This window comes from Felis catus, chromosome X, assembly GCF_018350175.1.
Source record: "Felis catus isolate Fca126 chromosome X, F.catus_Fca126_mat1.0, whole genome shotgun sequence".
Lineage (NCBI taxonomy): Eukaryota > Metazoa > Chordata > Mammalia > Carnivora > Felidae > Felis > Felis catus.
In genome coordinates this window covers 6,595,723-6,616,452 of record NC_058386.1, presented here as the reverse complement: position 1 = coordinate 6,616,452, position 20,730 = coordinate 6,595,723, and the positions used below count along the sequence as shown (strand labels likewise).

Here is a 20,730-nt window from a genome sequence, read left to right as displayed (position 1 = left end):
CTTCTAAGTATCAAGACACAGAGAACGTGGACATTTTCAGTTTCTTCCTACGCCCTAATAAACCTCGCTGTGCACCTGCCCAGAGAACATGAAGTCGACTTGGGGAGGGCACTTTGGGAATTAAAACCTAACACTGCCCCCAACAAAATGTGGAGATTACTGGTTGCAAGGAAATGTACTCAGAAGCCCATGAAATTTATCAGAGACTCCCATGAAATTTATAAGGCAACTCTAATCTCCAAAGGCCTCTCACCTTGTTCTCATCTGGTCTACAATCATTTCTGTCATGCACTAGACACATAAGATCATTAATTCTTATTTTCATCAACTTCAGAGCTGGGTGTACCTCCAATGTTGTTTCTCTTGGCGAGGGCTTTTCGAAAGCATTTTGCTACAAATCCCTGGAAATGGTTGAAATTGGCACAGAATCACCCCTGCGTCTTAGAAACAAACCGAATGGGTATTTTCTCATAACCAAGTTAAAAGTTAAACCAAATCATGTCTCCCAGACTGATCTGTGACTGTCAGGAGCTGGCCATCACTGTTGTCAAGTCAGTAACTGTGAATGCTTGAGTCTTTACCAACACGAGTTGGCATTAAAGCTGTGTGGATCTCAAGTGCCTGATAAGATTCTGCTGGAAAAAGAACCTAAGGCAGGGACCCAAGTTTAATCCGTTCCCCACAAGAACCAAATGGTAGAGACATCAATTCTCAACTCAACTGCTTTTATCAAATACAACGTACCACTCCGCAACCACCTGGAACCCTACTTTTTTACAACCGCCTGGAACTTTATCAGTGCTGGGAATTAGGTTTGCATACTGATGCAACAGCCTTCTGCACGGCATGACTTCGGTGACAGACTTCCTGTCCACGGTCTCGTTTCTCCTCTTCAAATGGATGTCAAGATTACAAGACAACTGGAGGAACAGCGCTGACCCGGTTAAGACTAAGTACTCCCTGCAACACACCAGAACAGAGATCACTGCTCAGGGGTGCTGAATTTTTCTCCACTTCGTATGACCATTGATACGGTCTTACAGTATTAAAGCTTTTGTTATTTGTGATTTAATAAAATAGCATCGCATATAGTAAGCTTCTTTTTGTCCACATTTCCACCTACTGGGATATTCAAACAAGCGGAAACGTTTGCAGAACAGAACAATACCAGAACTGAACCATACCAGGTATTTGCACAGACTCTTGATCATAGGAAGAAACGTAGCGCTGTGAGAAATGAAGTGTCCCCTGAAACTCACTCCAACTTGGGTGATGCTGGTTACCTAGTTCTCAGTAGACTTCAGGAAAGTTTTCAATTTCTTAGAAAGTGAGAAGGTAATCAGGCTTGGGGGGGGGGGGTGGGGAGCCCTCAACACCTCCCTCTGCATCTGCACTCCCGTGCAGGTTGATGGGAAAGTGCTCCACGATGGCTATCTAGGGTCATATTCTGGGTTCCAGGTTCCAGGGAAGCAACGAAGAAAACAAACTTTCTTCAGAGCCTTCTGGCTGCATCCACCAGAGGGGGGAAGGGGGAATCACAAGAATTCAAAGCAGACAAAGTTTTCAAGGAATAAACACTGTGAATTTTACCATAAGCATTGTTTGTGCTTTACAATGTCTCTTGAGATTGGGAAACTACAAAACCCACACAAATTATTCAGAGTCACCCAACAGCCCAAAGTATTTTCTGATTTGATGTGTACTGTGTTAAGCAAAATATATAACTAAGGTATCAACGTTAAGTCAAAATCACCTATTTCGCTAGTGGATAGAGTGACAGTCAAAGCAGGGGACATAAATAAACACCAGTTTACTTATACTTTTTAACATAATCCTTAACCATTCTTTAAAAAAAAAATGGGGTAGGGGCGCCTGGGTGGCTCAGTCGGTTGGGCGTCTGCCTTCGGCTCAGGTCATGATCTCATGGTTTGTGAGTTTGAGCCCGAGTCAGGCTCCATGCTGTCAGGCTCCATGCAGCCTACTTGGGATTCTCTCTCTCCCTCTCTCTCTACCCCTCCCCTGCTCACGTGTGCACGTGCTCTCGCTCTCTCTCAAAATAAACACTTTTTTTTAAGTTTTAAGAAGATAGCTGCCCCAACACAGGAGTAATATCCGTTTTCCAAATTAAAATCTCCCCACAAGATAGAAGTCTCAAGATCAGCTCACCTGCGCTCTGACTCCACCTCTAGAGGTGAGGTCGCGCACAGGTTTTAAATGATGTCACGCAAGCAGGCGGACCACCCCGGGCAGGATCTGGCCAAAGCCAAACACCAAGCCCATTCCTCTAGAAAACATGCCATCTCCTATTAGACCACAAAAACTGAAATTACAGCCTAAAGCACAGGTCAACAACTACAGAGACGCACAGACATAGGAATTCATTTTATTTCTACAACAAAGTGACACAAATACAACTATATTTTTAGCTTTTCTTTTCCAATTACTACCCCCATTGGCAAAAAACGCAACAACTCCACACGTGGGTCTTGTTTTTTGAAACTGAAGACAGGACTTTGTAACTCACTGATACAGTTCACATACTAAGCGTGTTTGGGGGGTGAGGCAGAAATAGTCAGGAAACGTTTTTCTGAAAGTGCATCAGAAAACATCCCATTTCGACTCATCTGGCGGCGAGGACTAACCAGTACAGGAAAAGAGCAGATCTTTGGCTGCCCCAACCAGACACCTGGTATCCTTACTCCATGGCTTCCTACAAATATTTTAAAAAAAAATTTTTTTTTAACGTTTATTTATTTTTGGGACAGAGAGAGACAGAGCATGAACAGGGGAGGGGCAGAGAGAGAGGGAGACACAGAATCGGAAGCAGGCTCCAGGTTCTGAGCCCAGAGCCCGACGCGGGGCTCGAACTCACGAACCGCGAGATCGTGACCTGAGCCGAAGTCAGATGCTCAACCGACTGAGCCACCCAGGCGCCCCCAAATATTAAGAAGCAGTAAGGGTTTCTTCTCCCTGCTTTCGATAATACCCACAGTGCAAACCCTGCTGTTCTGAGGCAAACACACAGGCCCATGTGTGCAAAAGTGTGAAGTTCATGTGCCATCAGAGAGAAACACAAAGGAAGGTGCTGGGAGGGTGGAAGGGTTTTCCATAAGGCATCTGATCCAGAGTTGAAACGCAATTACCAAGACCCAGTGGGCAGAGCTGTTGGGTGAGCACTTCAGTTAGTGGTGGGGGGCCGGGTGACTATGGAGGGAAGCACCACAGGTGCCTTTGGGGTGATAGACTTGTACCGTACCCATCTTTTGGTGTTGGTTACACAAAGCTACGCGTGTAGCGAAATTCACAAAACTGTACACAGGAAGAGAGGATAATCAATCTTATAGAATGATATGAAAAATTAAATATAAAGACATATATATAAGCAGCAGTGAAATTTAACTTAAGGTGGGGAGGAGGTGGGGAGGAAGAGATAAGAAAAAGGAAGCAAGCGCTGGAGACCATCATAACTAATAAAGATGCATTTGCACACCCAATTCCCAACCTCGGAGCGGAGGAAGGTATCGGCAGGCGGGGCTCCAGGCAGGATAATAATCCTATCTCCTTTAATGCCACAAGCCTGAGAAATAGATTCTATTTTCTCTCTCTCTAAATGAGAAAACTAATGCTAGAGAAAGAAACTGATCTGCCCAAAGAGGCGGGCAGCGCAAGGCAAGCTGTCCACAGACGAAGCTCCCCCCACAGCTGCGTCACCTGCCCCACGGCCACCAAGGGCCCAGAAGACACCCGTGCAGGCCAGGCCTGGTGCTCCTCTGGGGTCACTGGCGGGCTCAGGATGACCAGACACGCAGCAGGACCGGACTCTAGACACTAACAGGGCACCTCTTCCGGGGGATCCTTGGAAAATGTAGATCCATGTCTGGCTGCCCCGGTTTGTGAAGTTCGAGAGTCAGAGAAGGGACGGACACAGAGGCAGCACCAAGTCCCGAGAGCGGCCGAAACTTCACTCACTCGCCCCCACGCTCACGAGCTCCTGCACAGCCTGTAGTACTGGGGTAACTTCAACTCCAGGGTGACCCCCATGTCACTGCATAAACACGAGACAGGTGCCATTTTTTCCACAATAAGTAGCGTCAGTACACAGAAGCTGACCCGAAGTAAGACCTAGCAAATGCACGACATCCATAGAACCAAGAGGAAAAAGTCCAGAAACACGCCTTCAAGAAACACCTGCATCTGGGGTCTCTGAACTCCTGGTGTTGAGGCGGAGCTTGGGCAACAACACGACATGACACGACACCACACGACACCACACACACACACACACACACACACACACACGGCCCTCTTGGTCTTTTCATTCCATCTTTGAAGTGCACTCAGCCTGTCTCCTCTTCCCCTGTGAGCACTGCAAACTTCCTGTCTCAATCTGCCAAAGGATGTAATTCACTTCCTAACAGATTCCCAAAACGGACAGGTGTGCCTTGAGAACACAGAACGTGACGGGCGCCTGGGTGGCTCAGTCGGTTAAGCATCCGACTCTTCACTTCGGCTCAGATCGTGATCTCGTACAGGGTTCATGAGTCGAGCCCCACACAGGCCTCTGTGCTGGCAGTGCAGAGCCTGCTTGGGATTCCCTCTCTCTGCCCTCCCCAACTTGCACTCTCTCAAAATAAAAACCTGAAAACAAACAAAGAAAAAAAGGGAACACAGAACTTGACACACAGGTTCTTCTTGGTACCCACCTTCCCCCCGCCCCCGCCCCCTACTCTTTCCCCAACAGGATTGTATGCTATTTAATCCAGGGTTGGTGTCCCCACCTGGGCACCACTGGCATTTGGGTGCCCATCATTCCTCACGGTGGGGACTGTCCTGTGCAATGTAGGCTATTCGGCAGCATCCACAGACCGCCCCCCCTCCCCGCCCCCTGCAGATGTCAGGAGCACCACCATGCCCCTCCCCCAAGCTGTGACAACTGAAAACGTTTCTAGACGTTGCCAAACACCTTTGAAAGTAGGAGGCTGAAATGCCCTGAGAACCGTGAGTTCATTCAAGATCCTAGAGCTGAGGGCTCCAAGCCCAGTTCCCATAAAGCATCCCCTGCCTTCACCTCAGAAGACGTTCCTTTCTTTTGCACCTGTGTATCATCCCATCTCCACCTCTGCTCCCGTCTGCCAAGAACAAACATAAGCAAAAGAAATGGCACCCGGCTTCCTCTGCGAAATTAAAAAACATCTTTGCCAGCGTATTAACTTTAAATTTGCCCCAATTTTGTCTTTTTTTACTGGGTTCCAGGACACGTCTGCAGTCTTCACTCCCAGCAGATTCTCAATAAGCACTTAACAGCAGCGATATGGGGACAAACCTGTCCACTCAAGTGAACACAAGCATGTATTTCTTTTAATGTTTATTTATTTTTGTGAGAGAGAGTGCGAGCAGGGAAGGGGCAGACAGAGAGGGGGACAGAGGATCCGAAGTGAGTTCTGTGCTGACAACAGCGAGACCGATGTGGGGCTGGAACCCCTGAACCACAAAATCACGACCTGAGCCAAAGTCAGATGCTCAACCGACTGAGCCACGCAGGGGCCCCAAGTGAACACGACCGTCTTTAGTCAAGTTCCCTGCACCCTGGTCACAAAGCCACCCGGGGAAGCAGATTCCTTGATGGCTGCGTTTTTCCCCTGAGGTTTTGAACTCATTTTCTCAGATGAGGCTCTCTTTGCCTACATAAACATGTTGACTTCGCCAGTCCCTTCCCACATCGTTTTTATTTTGGCTTTGTTGCGTCTCATCTAGCCGATCTGGCCAGCGTAGTTTGGTCAACCCCAGGGAAAGGATGTGGGGGGTTGGGAAGGCCAAGGAGGGCAAGACACCAGGGGGAAACTCACATCCAGTCTCCCACTCAAGAGGTCAGTTACTTCCTTCAATACTAAAAATAGTTGGGGGGGGGGTAGTTTATCTCCAAGTTACAAAAAAAAGTGTTTACAAAATGACTTTAGCCTTGCTTCCCAATTGAAACTATATTTTAAAAGTCTTTAGGGGCAGGGCGCCTGGGTGGCTCAGTCAGTTGAGAGTCAGACTTCAGTTCAGGTCCTGATCTCCTGGTTCATGAGTTAGAGCCTGACAGCGAGGAGCCTGCTTGGGATTTCTTCTCTATCTCTGTCTCCCATTCTCTCCCTGCCCCTCTCCACTTGTGAATAAGTGCTTCCTCTAGGGGGGAAAAAAAAACTTTAAAAAATAAAAGTCTTTTTTTTTTTAATTATTTTTTAACATTTACTTTTGAAAGAGCGCTAGCGGGGGTGGGAGGCAGGGAGAGAGGGAGACACAGAATCTGAAACAGGCTCCAGGCTCCGAGTTGTCAGCACAGAGCCCGACTTGCAGCTCGAACTCAGGGCTCAAACTCGTGAACCGCGAGATGACCTGAGCTGAAATCGGACTCTCAACCAACTGAGCCACCCAGGTACCCCTATAAACAAAAGTCTTCAGGGGTGAAAGGCCAACAACTTATTGTATGTTCCACGTTTTTGTTTTTTTTTTTAAGAGGGGAAGAGAGGGCAAATGCCAGGATTAGGAAACCACCGCTAAGACAGCGTCCTGTGGCACCAAAGAGCCATCGGGGCTGCGGTCTAGGCTAGATCGGCCTGCCAGTGCCTCCTGCGTAGACCCCAGGAATCCAGACCCCCCAGCGGGAAGTAGGCAGGGGGCAGCCCCAGGTGAGCTGAGCTGAGCTGCTCACCAGCCCACCAGGTAACTGAGAATCAGAAGGCTTCCGTGGGCCTGGCCTCCTCCTGCGAAGACCCTTCTCCCACCTCTGGAAGACAGACAATCAGGGACATCCTAGGTATTTGTAAGTACTTTCTGCCAAAAGCTGACGGGTCACGCCAGAGCCCTGAAGAAACAAAAATAAGTGAGTACAAATGGCAGAAAGGTGATCTGGGAAGTCACCTCTCTCTCTGGCAGACACAAAATTGGTTTTCCCCCCCACCCTCATTTACAAATAAAATTTCTAGCCAATTACTATAAAAAATACAAAGAGCTGTGCGAAGATCACAGCAACTAATAAAAATAACATCCTGACTCAGGGACCTGGTGTACAGGAAACAGCTAGTACTCAGCCATTAAAAAAAAAAAAAAAAAAAAAAAATACTCTGACGATTGTGAAATCTCACTCTGTTGGAAGGATTCCTTATCTGCCTTTTTAATACGAAAGATTCTGACCTCAAGAGACTGAACCTCAAAACTAAGACTTATCACGGGGGTGGGGGGCTGAAAGCCTGTGGTATCCACAGCAAACAGAGGCTAAAACACATCACACATGGCCGCACCTTCAATCACCCACACAGGGCCTCACCGATGCTGACAAGTTGGGCTCCACCATCCCAAGGACAGTCCCCACCATCCGCTTAGGCAGGCATCTTGGGGCCTGGCTAATGGCTATACCTTTCTTCAGGTGGGAAAAAGGACGCACGGAGATGAGAGGCTACCGGCCTCACCCAAGGTTAAACACTCCGTGGGAGACTCGGGCTTGCGGTTCCAGTTTTCTAATTCAGAACTGGTCCAAAGCACCTCAATCCAAAATTGCTGTCAATTTCAGATCAAGATTCCATTCACTGGGGGTGCCTGGCTGGCTCAGTTGGTAGAGGGTTCGACTCTTGATCCCAGGGGGTGAATTCAAGCCCCACATTGGGCATGAAGCCTACTTTAAAAAAAAAAAAAAAGAAATAATCCATTCACTGAAATCACTTTCCTGGGTAAATCATAGCTGAGATGGGTCTTTCATTTTTTTTTAAAGGTTTATCTGTGAATTATTTCAAATTTTAACAACCTCTCCCCTCCCCCTACAAAAAGTACACCAACTTTTATCAATATTTCCTTGCAGTAACTATGGAGTAGCACCCTCTAAGAAAACTTTCCGCATGTCCTGTGCTGTCTCATATAGTGGCCACTGGCCACAGGCATCTACCGAGCATGTGAGTTATCGCTCCAGGAACTCAACAGAATTGTTTATTTTATTTAGTTTTAATTAATTTGAATCTAAATATTCACATGTGCCTAGTGCTTACTATACTGGACAGTGAAACCATAGAAAGCAGTCCCTCCGCTGTGGTCAAAGTTTCTTGACTCACTGGAGCCCCTGGGCCTGTATCTCTGAACAGATTTCAACGTACGTTCTCGTTCGTGAATGCGTGCATGTCATTTAAGGAACTTTAGGTCTCCAAATGTGAAAATTCGTGCTAGGTAAACAGGAAAACAGGAACTCCAAGCAGAAGAGCTGGGCTTCAAGAATCAGACAATCCTTCCTCCCCTAAATGTTAGCAACTCAGTGTCCCCTATAGCAGGATGGCAAGAAGTACCACACACAGGGCATCAAGTGCCTGTAAAATCCGCAGTGCGTGGCCTTCAAGTAACGCGTAGACAATTATTCGATTTGCACAACAGGAACAACTAAAATTTACAGGCAACTTTATAGTTTCCAGAAAACATACACACACACGTTCTTTCTTTCTCTCCCTCCCAGCACTCAATGAGCACCAGGATTTCAAGTCTCAGTTCTGCACACATAGAAAGGACACTCGGAAAAGTTGCAGACCTTCAAGGTCAGCAGCAGAGTGTTAAGAGGGTGGACCCTTTCGCTACTTCAAGCCAAATGGGGACACAGGCTGGTTTCTAGCCAAGCAAGGTGTCCTGACAGAGCTGGGTCCAAGGGCTCTGTCCACCTCTCTGCAGGCTCTGGAGCCCACCGAACCCCTCCTAACGGCCCATTCAGGCAAACTCCTGACAGAGAAGTTTGCCCATTCAGGCAAACATCACACGGAGGAGGGAGCCCGAAGTTCCCACAGGTAGGGATGAGATCCAACACTAACCTCGACAGCACCTGCACACCATCCTTCCCCAACCCCCTAACACATGCAAACATTCAGGAGCACTGAGGTTTGGGAAATTTAAATGGGGGTGTTGATAACTACTGGACCGACCAAGCTGTGGATAAAAGCAGAAAGAAAAGCCAATCCCAGAGGATCCACTGACACTGGCCCCACAGGGCACGCCACCAAACAAAATACCCAAAATCTCCCATTTTTGTCCCACAGGTGCACATTTCATTTAAGAGCTGGAATCTCCTTAAGGGCCATTTTAACAACTGGGTCAAATGATGAACTTCAACTTTTATCCCTGGATTAGTTATCCAGCTGGCTGGTTTTCCAGGACGATCTGCAGCACATTTGAAACGTTAACATCCTTTAAAACTAAAGTGTCATCTCGACGTCTTAATTGTGCCAAACTCAACATTCTTGCCTACGCGGCCCACCCCCCCCCCCCCCCCCCCCGCCATCATGTCTTTTCCAGGAATGACTAGTTGTAAACTTTTCATAAAATCGTCAAGAGCCATTTGCTACCCGGAAACCAACGCTCGGGACCTGAGGAGGGCTCTCCCCGTCCCAGTTAGAGCCCCGCCCCTCCCCTTTCAGGTTAAACTAGGGACTCAGGCGGCACTTCGGAAGAAAAACAGCCAGAAGTCGGGTAAAGCCACATGTGACAATGCAAACCAGAAACAGTCGAGGATGCGATAGCAAGCGAGTTTTTGTTTCTTTCTGGGTTCTGCTCCACAAAATTACCGACTAAGAGGAGGAAAACACACACACACACACACACACACACACACACACACACACACCACCGACTCTAACTTTGTGGAATTTCCAAGGCAGTTGGCTCGGAGAATGCCAGGCCGTGCAGCGAGTCCGGGCCGAGGCCTGACCGCGCGCGCAGGCGACGCACGTGAAGTCCAGGCCCTACCCGAGCGCGGGCGGGCCTCTAGCGACCCCAAATTGTCATATACCAGACGGTCACCGACACCCGAAGGCACACCCCCACGCCGTTCCGAGCACCGCCCCCCCATAGGGATAGTCCCCATGGAGTGCACAGCTCAACACACCGAAAGGGGGCCACCCCTCCCCCCTCCACCCCCTACCCCTCCCGTCCCCCACCCCCCCACCCCCCCACCCCCCGCCGAGCCCGGGAGCAACAGGTCTGCACCCTCTCCGGGCCGCACTCGGCAGACCCCGCCTGACCAAGGGCGCCCCCCGCCCTCCACCCACCGATGTCGCCCCTAGCCAGGTCCCCTCGCTCGGGCCGGGGAGCTCCCGACTTCCTTGACAGTTTCTGCCTCTCGGAAACTGAGCGGCCGCCGGGCCCGCGCCGCCGCCTCGCCCGCCACTCACTCCACCGCGCGCCGCCGCGCTTCCAGCCGGTCCCGGGCGGGCTGGCCGGCGCCCGGGGATGAATGGGGCGCCCCTCCCCCACGGGGGGATCCCGCGGCGGCGCAGGTTCGCCCCGCCAGCCCCAGAAGACACAGACAAAGGGGCGCCGGGGGACAGCCCGAGCGCTTCCCCAAACTTACCGGCCGCCTCCCCTCCCCAAACAGAGCCCCCCTCACCCCCCGCGCGCCAGCCTCCGCCCGCCCCCGACGCGCCGGCACTTTGGGGAGCGGCCACATCGGGGTATTGTTCAGCCTGCAGGGAGCGCGCCGCACCCCTGCCCGAGCCCCGGGGACAGTTGGGGACCTGCCCCTCCAGAGCCCCGGCGGCGGGCGGAGCGTGCGGGCGCCCCGAGCCGCCCGCCAGCACCCCCCCCCACCCCCACCGGAGAAGTTTGCGCCCCCTGCCCCGCGCCCGGCCGGCCGAGCCCCGCGCACTCACCTCGCCGCCGGCAGCGCAACTTGTGGCGGCGCCGCCGCGCTCCGAGCCTCCCTGCCGCCGGCCGTCGCCGAGCCCGGGCCGTGCCGCGGCCGAGGAGGGCCCGGCGCCCCGGAGCAGCCTCGCGCCGCCCCCGGGCCGCCCCCGCCCCGCCGCCGCGAGTCCCCGAGAGGCGCGGGCGCTGGAAAGTTTCGGGTGCCGAATGGCGGCCGAGGGCGCTGCGGCGGCGGCGGGGCGGGGGCGCTGGCGGCTCCTCGCTCCCGAGAGCGGAGAGTGGGGGGGGCTGGGGCGGGAGCGGCGGCGGCGGCGGCGGCGGCGGCGGCGAGAGAGGGCGGGACGGCGGGAGGGACCGGCACGGGCAGTGACCTCCGCCGGGGCGGGGGAACGGCCGCCAGCGCGCCGACCCCGGCCGGGAGGACTGCCAGGGGGGCCGCCTCCGCCGCCCCGGCCGGCCCCTCCCCCCAAGGCCAGGGCCCCGGGGGCGGTGGGGGGGAAGGGGAGCGCGCCCCAACCCCCCCCAGCCCGTCCCCTCCCCCACGGGCGGGGGAGGGGAACCCGCGTCCATTCGGCCCCGCCCCTGAGCCCTGGGGGGGCCCAGTCCCAAACCTGCCCCTCCCCCACGGCCGGGGGAGGGGCCTCCAGGGCCGCCCCTCCCCCCACGCTGATGGGGGTGAGAGTCCGCGCCCCCACGCAGCTTCTAGAGAGGCCGGGCGTCCTAATCCGCCCCCTCCCTCACGATGGGGGAACCTGCGACCCTACACCGCCCTCAAGTCTAAACTCTGCCCTCGCCCCCACGCCTAGGGTGGGTGAGGGGAACCCGGGCCTCTCCCTTTCCCAGTGGCCTCCCTGGGAGATGAAGGGAACACGGGCCTACCCCCACGCAGTCCTATTCCCAAACCCAGCCTTTCCCCCACTACCCAGAGGGTACAGGAATCCGGGCCACCACCCCCGCGGTTTCCAGGGGGGAGGGGAACCCAAGCCACTGCTAGTGTGTTACCCTCCCCCACCTCAAAGCAGCAGCTACTCAGCTACCCTAACAGCCCCCTGCAACCTGCCCGAGGGTGCATCTCTCTCAAAACCGGCGGCTTAGAGGACACCCCAAAAGCCTCTTCCCCCTCCCAAAAAAGTGGGGGCTCAGGCGGAGCCTCGACCTTTGCAAAACACCTCCCGGGAAAATCCAGAAATGTTCGTGGAGAAAGAAACTCAGACACACGAAGGTGGAGGCCAGGACCTCGGGTGTGGGGGCCTCTGGAGTTGGGGGTACCTGGGCCCTGGGGCCTTCTCACTCCCGACCCCCACCCCACCCCACCCCACCCCACCCATAGGCTTTGCAAAGGGTTTTACGTTGCTGAGGCTTACTTGGCCCAGCCCCAGTGCATTAAAGTCCCCAGAGCTCCTTCCTCCCTTCCAGTTTGGAGACCCCTGACCACCACTCGCGTCCCTTAATTCAATTAATCAGATAACCGCGCCCACCACCCAGTACTTCGGGGTCTGCTTTGTTGAATATTTTAAGATAAACTTGCCCCTCCCTTTGGGGTATAATGAGCTTTGCGCTAAGAGCTCAGTACACTCAGCATTTTAAACCGTAACCTCACTTGCTCCTTTCTGGGACACTGGACCATTTGTTGTTCAGGTTGTAGGCGCGGGGGGACTGGGGCGGGGGGGGGGGGGGACGCCGGAGGTGAGTTTTTAAGGGGCTGGACCTCCATCAAAAAGGCGGACCTAAAAATCACCCGGCCAAATATTGCTGTAAAACGTCAATGATGTAAAACGACTGTTGCAACACCATTATTAGAGCACATCAATAAAAAATACACACTTACACAGTCTCCATAATTGTGAATCAGCAGAATAGATTGTGTCTTATTATGTATCAGTTGCCAATCAAGGCCCCCCAAAAGGACGTGGTGGGGCCTTCCCTTGGGCCTGCCCTTCGTTGCTCCCCGGCTCCCTGGGCTTGTGCGGACTGATGCTGAGGTATTACATGCAATCGAAAAACCAAGGGTGCAATTGAAAGCCCGAGCAAGCTCATGATGCAACCCTGCCCGGGTTACACGTGCTTCCCTTCCCCCACCGCCTGCTGGTGGGAGCGCTGCGTTTTTTCCGCCTGTAGGGTCACATTGTGGTTGATTGATTCTCCTTTCGCCTTGCTCAGTCATTCAGATTTGGAAAGTAAATAACAAGTTGACATCATTACAGCTCTCGGCTTTACGGGGACGCGGCCCTCGGCTACCGCACACTCTCGAGTAGCCGCGCAGCCAAAAGAGCCCTCTGGCTTGCTGGGCCTGCCTGTCGTTAGTCGCTTGGAAATTCCGAACTAAACCTGGTGAAAAGTCCTCTTTGTATGTTTTGATTAGTTGGCAGGTGCCAATCATTTAAAGTACAGGAAACTGGTGGAAATCCTCCAAACTATGACCGGTGTTAACCAATTTTCACAGCTGGTCTTCGGTAACTAACAAAGCAAGCGAGCTCAGAATCCATCTTGTCTCTTTGGTAACATCCCAAAGGTCTTCTTGTAAGTTAGGAGCCTAGCTTATTTTAGGACCCCTAAGGGACTTTGTAAGACCTCAGACAGGAAAATAGACCGCCTACGTTTATCATGATAAACTGATATTCCCCTTTCTGAAATACCAGAGGGGTGGTAGGTAGGTGGCAAATTAGACTATTTTATTTAATGTGTTTTGCAGTTTTTTTCAAATGTGCGTCCTATATGGTGGGAGGAAACAAGGAAAACAGGAAATAAACTAGAGCGGGAGAGGAGTTATGGCCTTGTGATAAAAGTGAAGGTATATTGGGGGGGGGGGGCTGTGAGCAGCAGTGATTCCAGCAGGTATCCAGGGCACAAGATCTATATTCCAAACAATTATTTTTGGTTGCTGACTGGAGGTTGCTGACAAGAGGCTGCTTGCACCAAATGCTATCAGTATTCCCCCCCAGAACAGCAGACAAAATTTTCATTAAAAGGCAGGAGAAGCCAACCCAGATAGGCTGAACTAATTTGGCAAAGGAGCAAAGGCATTTTAATGGAGAAAGAATATCCTTTTTAACAAATGGTTCTAGAAAATTGGACATCCATATGCAAAAAAATAGTAATAATAATCTAGCCAGAGACCTTATGCTTTTCACAAAAACTGACTCAAAATGAATCATACGTCTAAATGTAAAAAGCAAAACTATAAAACGTCTAGGAGATAACATAGGAGAAAATCTACGTGACCTTGAGATTAGCAATGAGTTTTTTGTTTTCATTTTAATTTTTTAATGTTTATTTTTGAGAGAGAGAGAGAGAGCATGAATGAGAGAGAGGGAAAGAGAGAGAGGGAGACACAGAATCCGAAGCAGGCTCCAGACTCTGTGCTGTCAGCAGAGCCTGATGTGGGGCTTGAGCTCACGAACTGGGAGATCGTGACCTGAGCCTAAGTCAGATGCTCAACTGACTGAGCCACCCAGGCACCCCAAGGAATGAGTTTTTAGATACAACATCCAAAACATGACCCATGAAAGAAAAAAATTGGTAAGCCGAACTTCATCAAAATTTAAAACATCTGCTCTACAAATCCACTGTTAAGAGAATGAAAAGACAAGTGATAGACTGGGAGAGAATATTTGCAAAATCCATATCTAGTAAAGGATTGTGTCCAAGATATACAAAGAACTCTCAGAGCTCAACAACAAGAAAACAACCTAATTTAAAAATGGCAACGTATCTGGAAATCTCTCACCAAAGAGATAATACAAATGGAAAATAAGCATATGAAAAGATGCTGACATATATCACTAGGAAATTGCACATTAAAAAAAAATACCCTCATACATCTATTAAAGTCACCCCTGAAGACCCAGAAAATGACAACACCAAATGCTCACAGGTTGAGAAACAGCAGGAACTTTTATGCATTGAGGGTGGAATGCAAAATGGTAAGGCCGCCTTGGAAGGCGATTTAGTGTTTTCCAAATGCTAGGCATAGTCTTACCGTATAATCCAACAATTGCGCTCCTAAGCATTTACCCAACTACGTAGAAAACTTATGTCTACACAAAAGGGCACCATACACCATGGGAACTCATAATCTGCAAACACTAAAAGCAGCCAGGATGCCCTTCAGTTGCTAAATGGATAAGAGGAACTGTGGAACAGCCTTACAACGGAATATTCTTCAGCAATAAAAAGAAATGAGCTATCAAGCCTTGAAAAGACATGGAGGGACTTCGTGAACATATTACTACGTGGAAGAAGCTGCTCTGAAAAGGCTTCCCGCTATATGATTCCAACTCAGTAACACTCCGGAAAAGGCGAAACTGAAAAGATCTGTGGATGCCAGGGGTTCTGGGGATGAATGGGGAGGGGTAGACAGGTGCAGCACAGGGCATTTTGGGGGCAGTAAAACTATTCCATATTGTAACAGAGGATCCACAGTATTTTACACTGTCCAAACACTGAGAACTACACGACACAGAGTGAACTGTAATGTTCTGAACTCTAAACTGTGGGTTTCATCGGGGCTTCATCGGTCGGTGAAGCATCCAGCTCTTGATCTCAGCTCAGGTCGTGATCTCAAGGTTTGTGGGATAGAGCCCCACATCGGGCTCTGCACGGACAGCTTGGAGCCTGCTTAGAATTCTCTCTCCCTCTCTCTCTCTGCCCCTCCCCCGCCGGCTCTCTATCTCTCAAAACAAATACGATACGTTAAAAAAAAAAAAAAAAAGTAACGGGGCACCTGGGTGGCTTAGTTGGTCAAGTGTCCGACTTCAGCTCAGGTTATGATCTCGCAGTTCATGGGTTCGAGCCCCATGTCTGGCTCTGTGCCGACAGCTCAGAGCCTGGAGACTGCTTCGGGTTCTGTGTCTCCCTCTGTCTCTGCCCCTCTCCTGCTCGTGCTCTATTTCTGTCTCTCAAAAATAAATAAACATTAAAAAAAAACTCAATGAATAAACGTTAACCATTTTTTTTTTAATAAATGAATAAAGAGTAGGAACAGGTATGAAACTTCTCTTCAGACTCCCTGTCTGGTTTTCATTGACTCCAGTGTCCAATTTCCCCCAGGCTCATCTGACTTTGAAAGATTCCTAACGCGTAGGCAATATTTGTCTCCACGAGCGGCCTGCTCAGAAAGCCCTGAGATTCCAGGACTGACGTGCTAAATATTGCCACGATCCTTCGTTGACATTCCTAGAGCATGTCTTAGCTTCGAGTAAACTATGAAACGAGCTAAGTTGGAGCACGTGCTGGTGGTGGCACATGAGGTGTTACTTGGAGAGGTAAACAGGAACACAGAGGACAAAGCGGTCCATCGCTCACCATGGATGTGAGATGATGTTTGTTTATTTCAGCATTTATTTATTTTTGAGAGAGACAGAGAGAGAGAGAGAGCAGGGGAGGGGCAGAGAGAGAGAGAGGGTGACACAGAATCCAAAGCAGGCTGCAGGCTCCAGGCTCCGAGCCATCAGCACAGAGCCAGACAGAGGGCTCGAACTCACAAGCTGTGAGATCATGACCTGAGCTGAAGTCGGAGGCTTAACCAATTGAACCACACGGGTTCCTTTTTTTAATGTGTTGCTATGGGATGAATTGTGTCCCCCTCCAAAAAAAAATTCATATGCAGAAGCCCTTGGCCCCAGTCACACCTTAGAATTGACCCTATTTGGAGATACAGCCTTAAGGTGGTAAATACGTTAAACGAAGTCATAAGGGTGGGCCCTTACCCAATGTGCCCGGGGTCCCTATAAGAAAAGTTGATTAGGACACAGACACACACAGGGGGAAGACAGCATGAGGACACTGAGGGAAGTCAGCCATCTACATACACACCCAGGAGAGAGGCCCCAGGAGGAGCTAATGCCGCTCACACCTTGACCTTGAACTTCCAGCATCCAGGTTTGGGAGAAAATAAACTTCTGTTTAAAGCACCCAGTGTGTGGTGCTGTGTTAGGCCAGCTCCAACAGACCAATGCGTGTGAGTTGCTGGGTTTTCTGTTGCTGCTCTTGTGTTATTGCTGCTGTTGTTTTTCCATCTGGAACGTCGCGTTCAGTTCACGTCATTTCGATGCTGAGAACACCTTGCAGTTGGTGTGGGGGTCCATGCGGGATATTGGATTTTTTTAAATCTAATCTGCTGTGACGTTAGCTAACACACAGTGTATACGGTGTGCTCTTGGCTTCGGGAATAGATTCCCATGATTCATCGCTTCCATACAGACCCCAGTGCTCATCCCAACAGGTGCCCTCCTCAATGCCCATCACCCATGTCCCTCTCTCCCCTCCCCCCCATCCACCCTCAGCTTGTTCTCTGTATTTAAGAGTCTCTCATGGTTTGCCTCCCTCTCTGTTCGAAACTATTTGTTCCCCTTCCGGAGGGCAGGGATTTTGATCACCAATATTCAGAGGAGAAGACTAGACAGACCTAAGATAGTAAAGGACAAGTGAGGACATCTGGAAGCATCTCTATGCCTCAGACCTTCTTTAGTAGCTCAGTGAGTATTGTTTCTAAATGCTTAATGATGCACAAAACACACAAAATAATACATAGGGTTGCAAAGTACCCCGATTCTGTTAAAATATAGTTATCCAAAATTTTTTTAGAAATCTCATATGGTCACGCACGTGCTGCTTTCTCATTACTTCCAGTCGTAAGCCGTAGAGGTGGCTCCAAGAACTGCTGTCATTTCAAAACAGTGATGAGACCAAATCGGCTTCAACTGTAACCTGCTCTAAAAATAGATCAGGCTTCTCTTGGTGACAAATCGGTAACAAATTAAAGACACTGTTAAAGCTGCTGTCATTCATCGGAGAAGAATATAGACATTCAGAGTCGTCTGAAATGCTGAATTTCAGCTAGTTAGCGGTTAGCGATCCTCAAACGGCGGATCTTTCTCCCCTTGTAAGTTCACAGACCCCCTGAAATCTGTCCCTGGGATCTTCCCGCCTAGGGAGAAAGTGGAATCTTTGTTCCTCTGTTGCCCTTCCGTCTACCCGGATTCACTCATGCCCCACCACGGACCCCTCCCGTGGGAAATGGACCATGACATTAAGGGGAGGTGAGTTTAAGGGCACACCAAAACCATACTCAAGATAAATAATATTATAATGCCACATTTAAAAAATCAAAATTGGGGCGCCTGGGTGGCGCAGTCGGTTAAGCGTCCGACTTCAGCCAGGTCACGATCTCGCGGTCCGGGAGTTCGAGCCCCGCGTCGGGCTCTGGGCTGACGGCTCGGAGCCTGGAGCCTGTTTCCGATTCTGTGTCTCCCTCTCTCTCTGCCCCTCCCCCGTTCATGCTCTGTCTCTCTCTGTCCCAAAAATAAATAAACATTGAAAAAAAAATTTTTTTAAAAAATCAAAATTAATGCAAAAAAAAAAAAAAAGCAACAAACTTCCATGACGAGCAAAATATCAAAATATGAAATAAAGATGGGGTCCGACACTGCCCGGCATACCGTGTCAGTCACTGGAAAGGAACACCTACCCAGAAAGGTGAAACTCCCTGTTTCTGATCTAGAGCATCTGTTCTAGAACAGGACTTAGCAGACCACAGCTCCTACACCTGGGTTCCTGTAGCCCACAAGCTAATGTATCCACAATGATACGCTTGGAAAAGATCGAGGGGAAAAAGAATAGCGTGATGCCTTGTGACATGTGAAAATTCTATGAAATCTGAATCCCGGTTCCCATGAATGAAGTTCCACAGCAACACAAAAACACCCAGTCCTTTACTGCTTACAGCCCAGTAAGGGCACAGTTAACTGACTGATACATACCCGATGGCCCACAAAACGTAAAGAACATTGACTGTCTCTAGGGTTCCAGAAAGTTTGCGGACCCTTCTTTCTGAGAGACTGAGTGATTCAAGGCTCCTCATGTAACTTGTTAACTTCTTCCTACGAAATTGTTTGTTTTTATTATAGTGTGTTTTCAAAAAAATTTTCAGAATAAGTTAAATTAAGAAACACCTTTTTTTTCATGTTTAAGAAAAAGAAGGAGAGCAATGATGATGGAAAAGAAGCCCAGATTGTCTTTGGAAACCAAGCCCTTCCTGTTTGGGGACAGTGGTTGGTTTCAGAAGAGCAGACATGCCCGAAGCTTGGGCACAGCCACCCACTTGGGAAGAGGAGAGGTCATCAGAAGTGAGTGAAATGAGTGACATGAGATGTAACCTTTTTTTTCTAAAATTTTTTAATGTTTACTTATTTTTGAGAGAGAGAGAGAGAGAGAGAGAGCGTGAGCAGGGGAGGGGCAGAGAAAGAGGGAGACACAGAATCTGAAGCAGCCTCCAGGCTCTGAGCAGGGCTTGAACCCTTGAACCCCTGAGCTGAAAGATCATGACCTGAGCCGAAGTCGGACGCTTAACCGACTGAGCTGCCTAGGTGCCCCTTTTAATACTTTTTAGTGTTTATTTGTGAGAGAGAGAAAGAGGGAGGGCAGAGGGAGAGGGAGACACAGAATCTGAAGCAGCCTCCAGGCTCCAAGCTGTCATCACAGAGCCCGACACGGGGTTCGAACCCATGAGCCGTGAGATCATGACCTGATCTGAAGTCAGAGGCTTAACTGACTGAGCCATACAGGCACCCCTAGATGTATCCTGATAGCGTGCACGCTGGTGAGCAGAGGAAGAGCTGAGATGTTACGAGCGCTCTGCTTTTTGTGTCTAACAGAGTTGTCTTACGGTTTTCCCAACACTTTGAAGATGACCTCACTGATCAATCATCATAGCAGCCCATGGACTGGTTACAAGCATATCCATTTTACAGAGGCGGCAAGCTGAGTCTCGGTTAATGGCTGTATCACTTTCCTAACGCTGCTGCAACAAATCACCACATGCCTAGTGGCTTAAAATCAACCCATCATCTGACCATTCTGGATCTCAGAAGTCCTGAGTGCGGACCACCGTGTGAATATCAGGGCTTTGGTCCTTCCAGATGCCCAGGGGGAGATTCTGTGTCCTTGCCTTTCCCAGTGTCCAGAGCCCGCATTCGGTGGCCCAGGACCTCCTGCAACTCTTGTCCTCACATGACATCATTCCCACCTGCTGTTCCTTCACTTTTCCCTTTCCGGTTCCAAAGATCTTGCCGATTACATTGGGCCAACCTGTATCAGCCATCGCAATCTCTCCATGGCAAGGTTGTTCATTTAGTCACATCTGCAAAGTCTCTTCTGGCATGGGATGGGGCATCTTCACCAGTTCTAGGACGTTACGTAGTGGGCAGCTATCCGGGCATGGGCTACCTTCTGTCTTCTGCAGAAGACTTGCAGAAGGTCTTAGGCTAAAAGGGAGGCAGAGCGAACTCAAACCCAGCAACTCTCATTCCCACACTCATGGTCTTTCTAACATGAACCTCATTGCCTCTCAATCAGCGTATGATTTCACAGCCCACCCGTCCCCACACCCAAAGCAAGGACAGAAAACCCTGCCCGGGCTTACTCAAAAGTGCACAGGACAGGAAAGAGTTTCAGTTCTCCCCCAAATAACACACAGCTGTCATAGGTACAAAATAACAGGAGATTATAACTTTCAAAAGACTGTTCCTCCCCCCACCTCCCTTTTGGTAACCATATTTTGTTAGAAGAAGTTATGTGCTTTTTTTCCTCTCTTTGTTTCCACTTCTGCCTTGAGTGTTTAAAACTGGCTATAGAGAACAAGCATGGAGGGAGGCTGGTTTTATAAATAGTCGCTGCACAAACTCATCTCCCACATAGTGAAGCAGGACACCACACTGACAGAATCCAGCAGTTTCAAGAAAGGCACAGGTGAAACCAGATGGAGGTGGAATATTTGCATTTTCCTGCACTGCCTTTGTCATCAAATCTTTTTGATGTTGTTGTTTCTACAACATGAACAGCCACCTGATAAGATCAGACGTATGTCAGTGAGTATACGCACCCCGCAATTCCCCTCCTAATTGTAAACCCAAGAGAAGTGAAAACTTAGGTTCATACAAAAATCTGCACACCAGTAGCTTTATTCATAGTTGGCAGAACCGGAAACCACCCAAATGTCCTTCAACAGAACCTGGATAAATGAACTATGTAGACCTGTACAATGGAGCACTAATGAGCCCTAACAAGGAGCAAGTTTGAGCCCCG

The 20,730-nt window shown here is 49.9% G+C and overlaps 1 protein-coding gene across 4 annotated transcripts in view; it reads right to left on the bottom strand.

The window, feature by feature from the left end:
• Positions 1–12,585, bottom strand: part of TBL1X (transducin beta like 1 X-linked) — a 238,206-nt gene extending 225,621 nt beyond the window's left edge. For 3 of the 4 annotated variants that reach the window (XM_023249356.2, XM_023249354.2, XM_023249355.2), the window contains exon 1: positions 10,656–10,909. The gene's annotated coding sequence lies outside the window, so the exon portion shown is untranslated. Of the gene's footprint in view, positions 1–10,655; positions 10,910–12,475 lie in introns of those variants that run through there. The other variant, XM_045050432.1, reaches the window with a different exon arrangement.
• Positions 12,586–20,730: the final 8,145 nt, after the last annotated feature.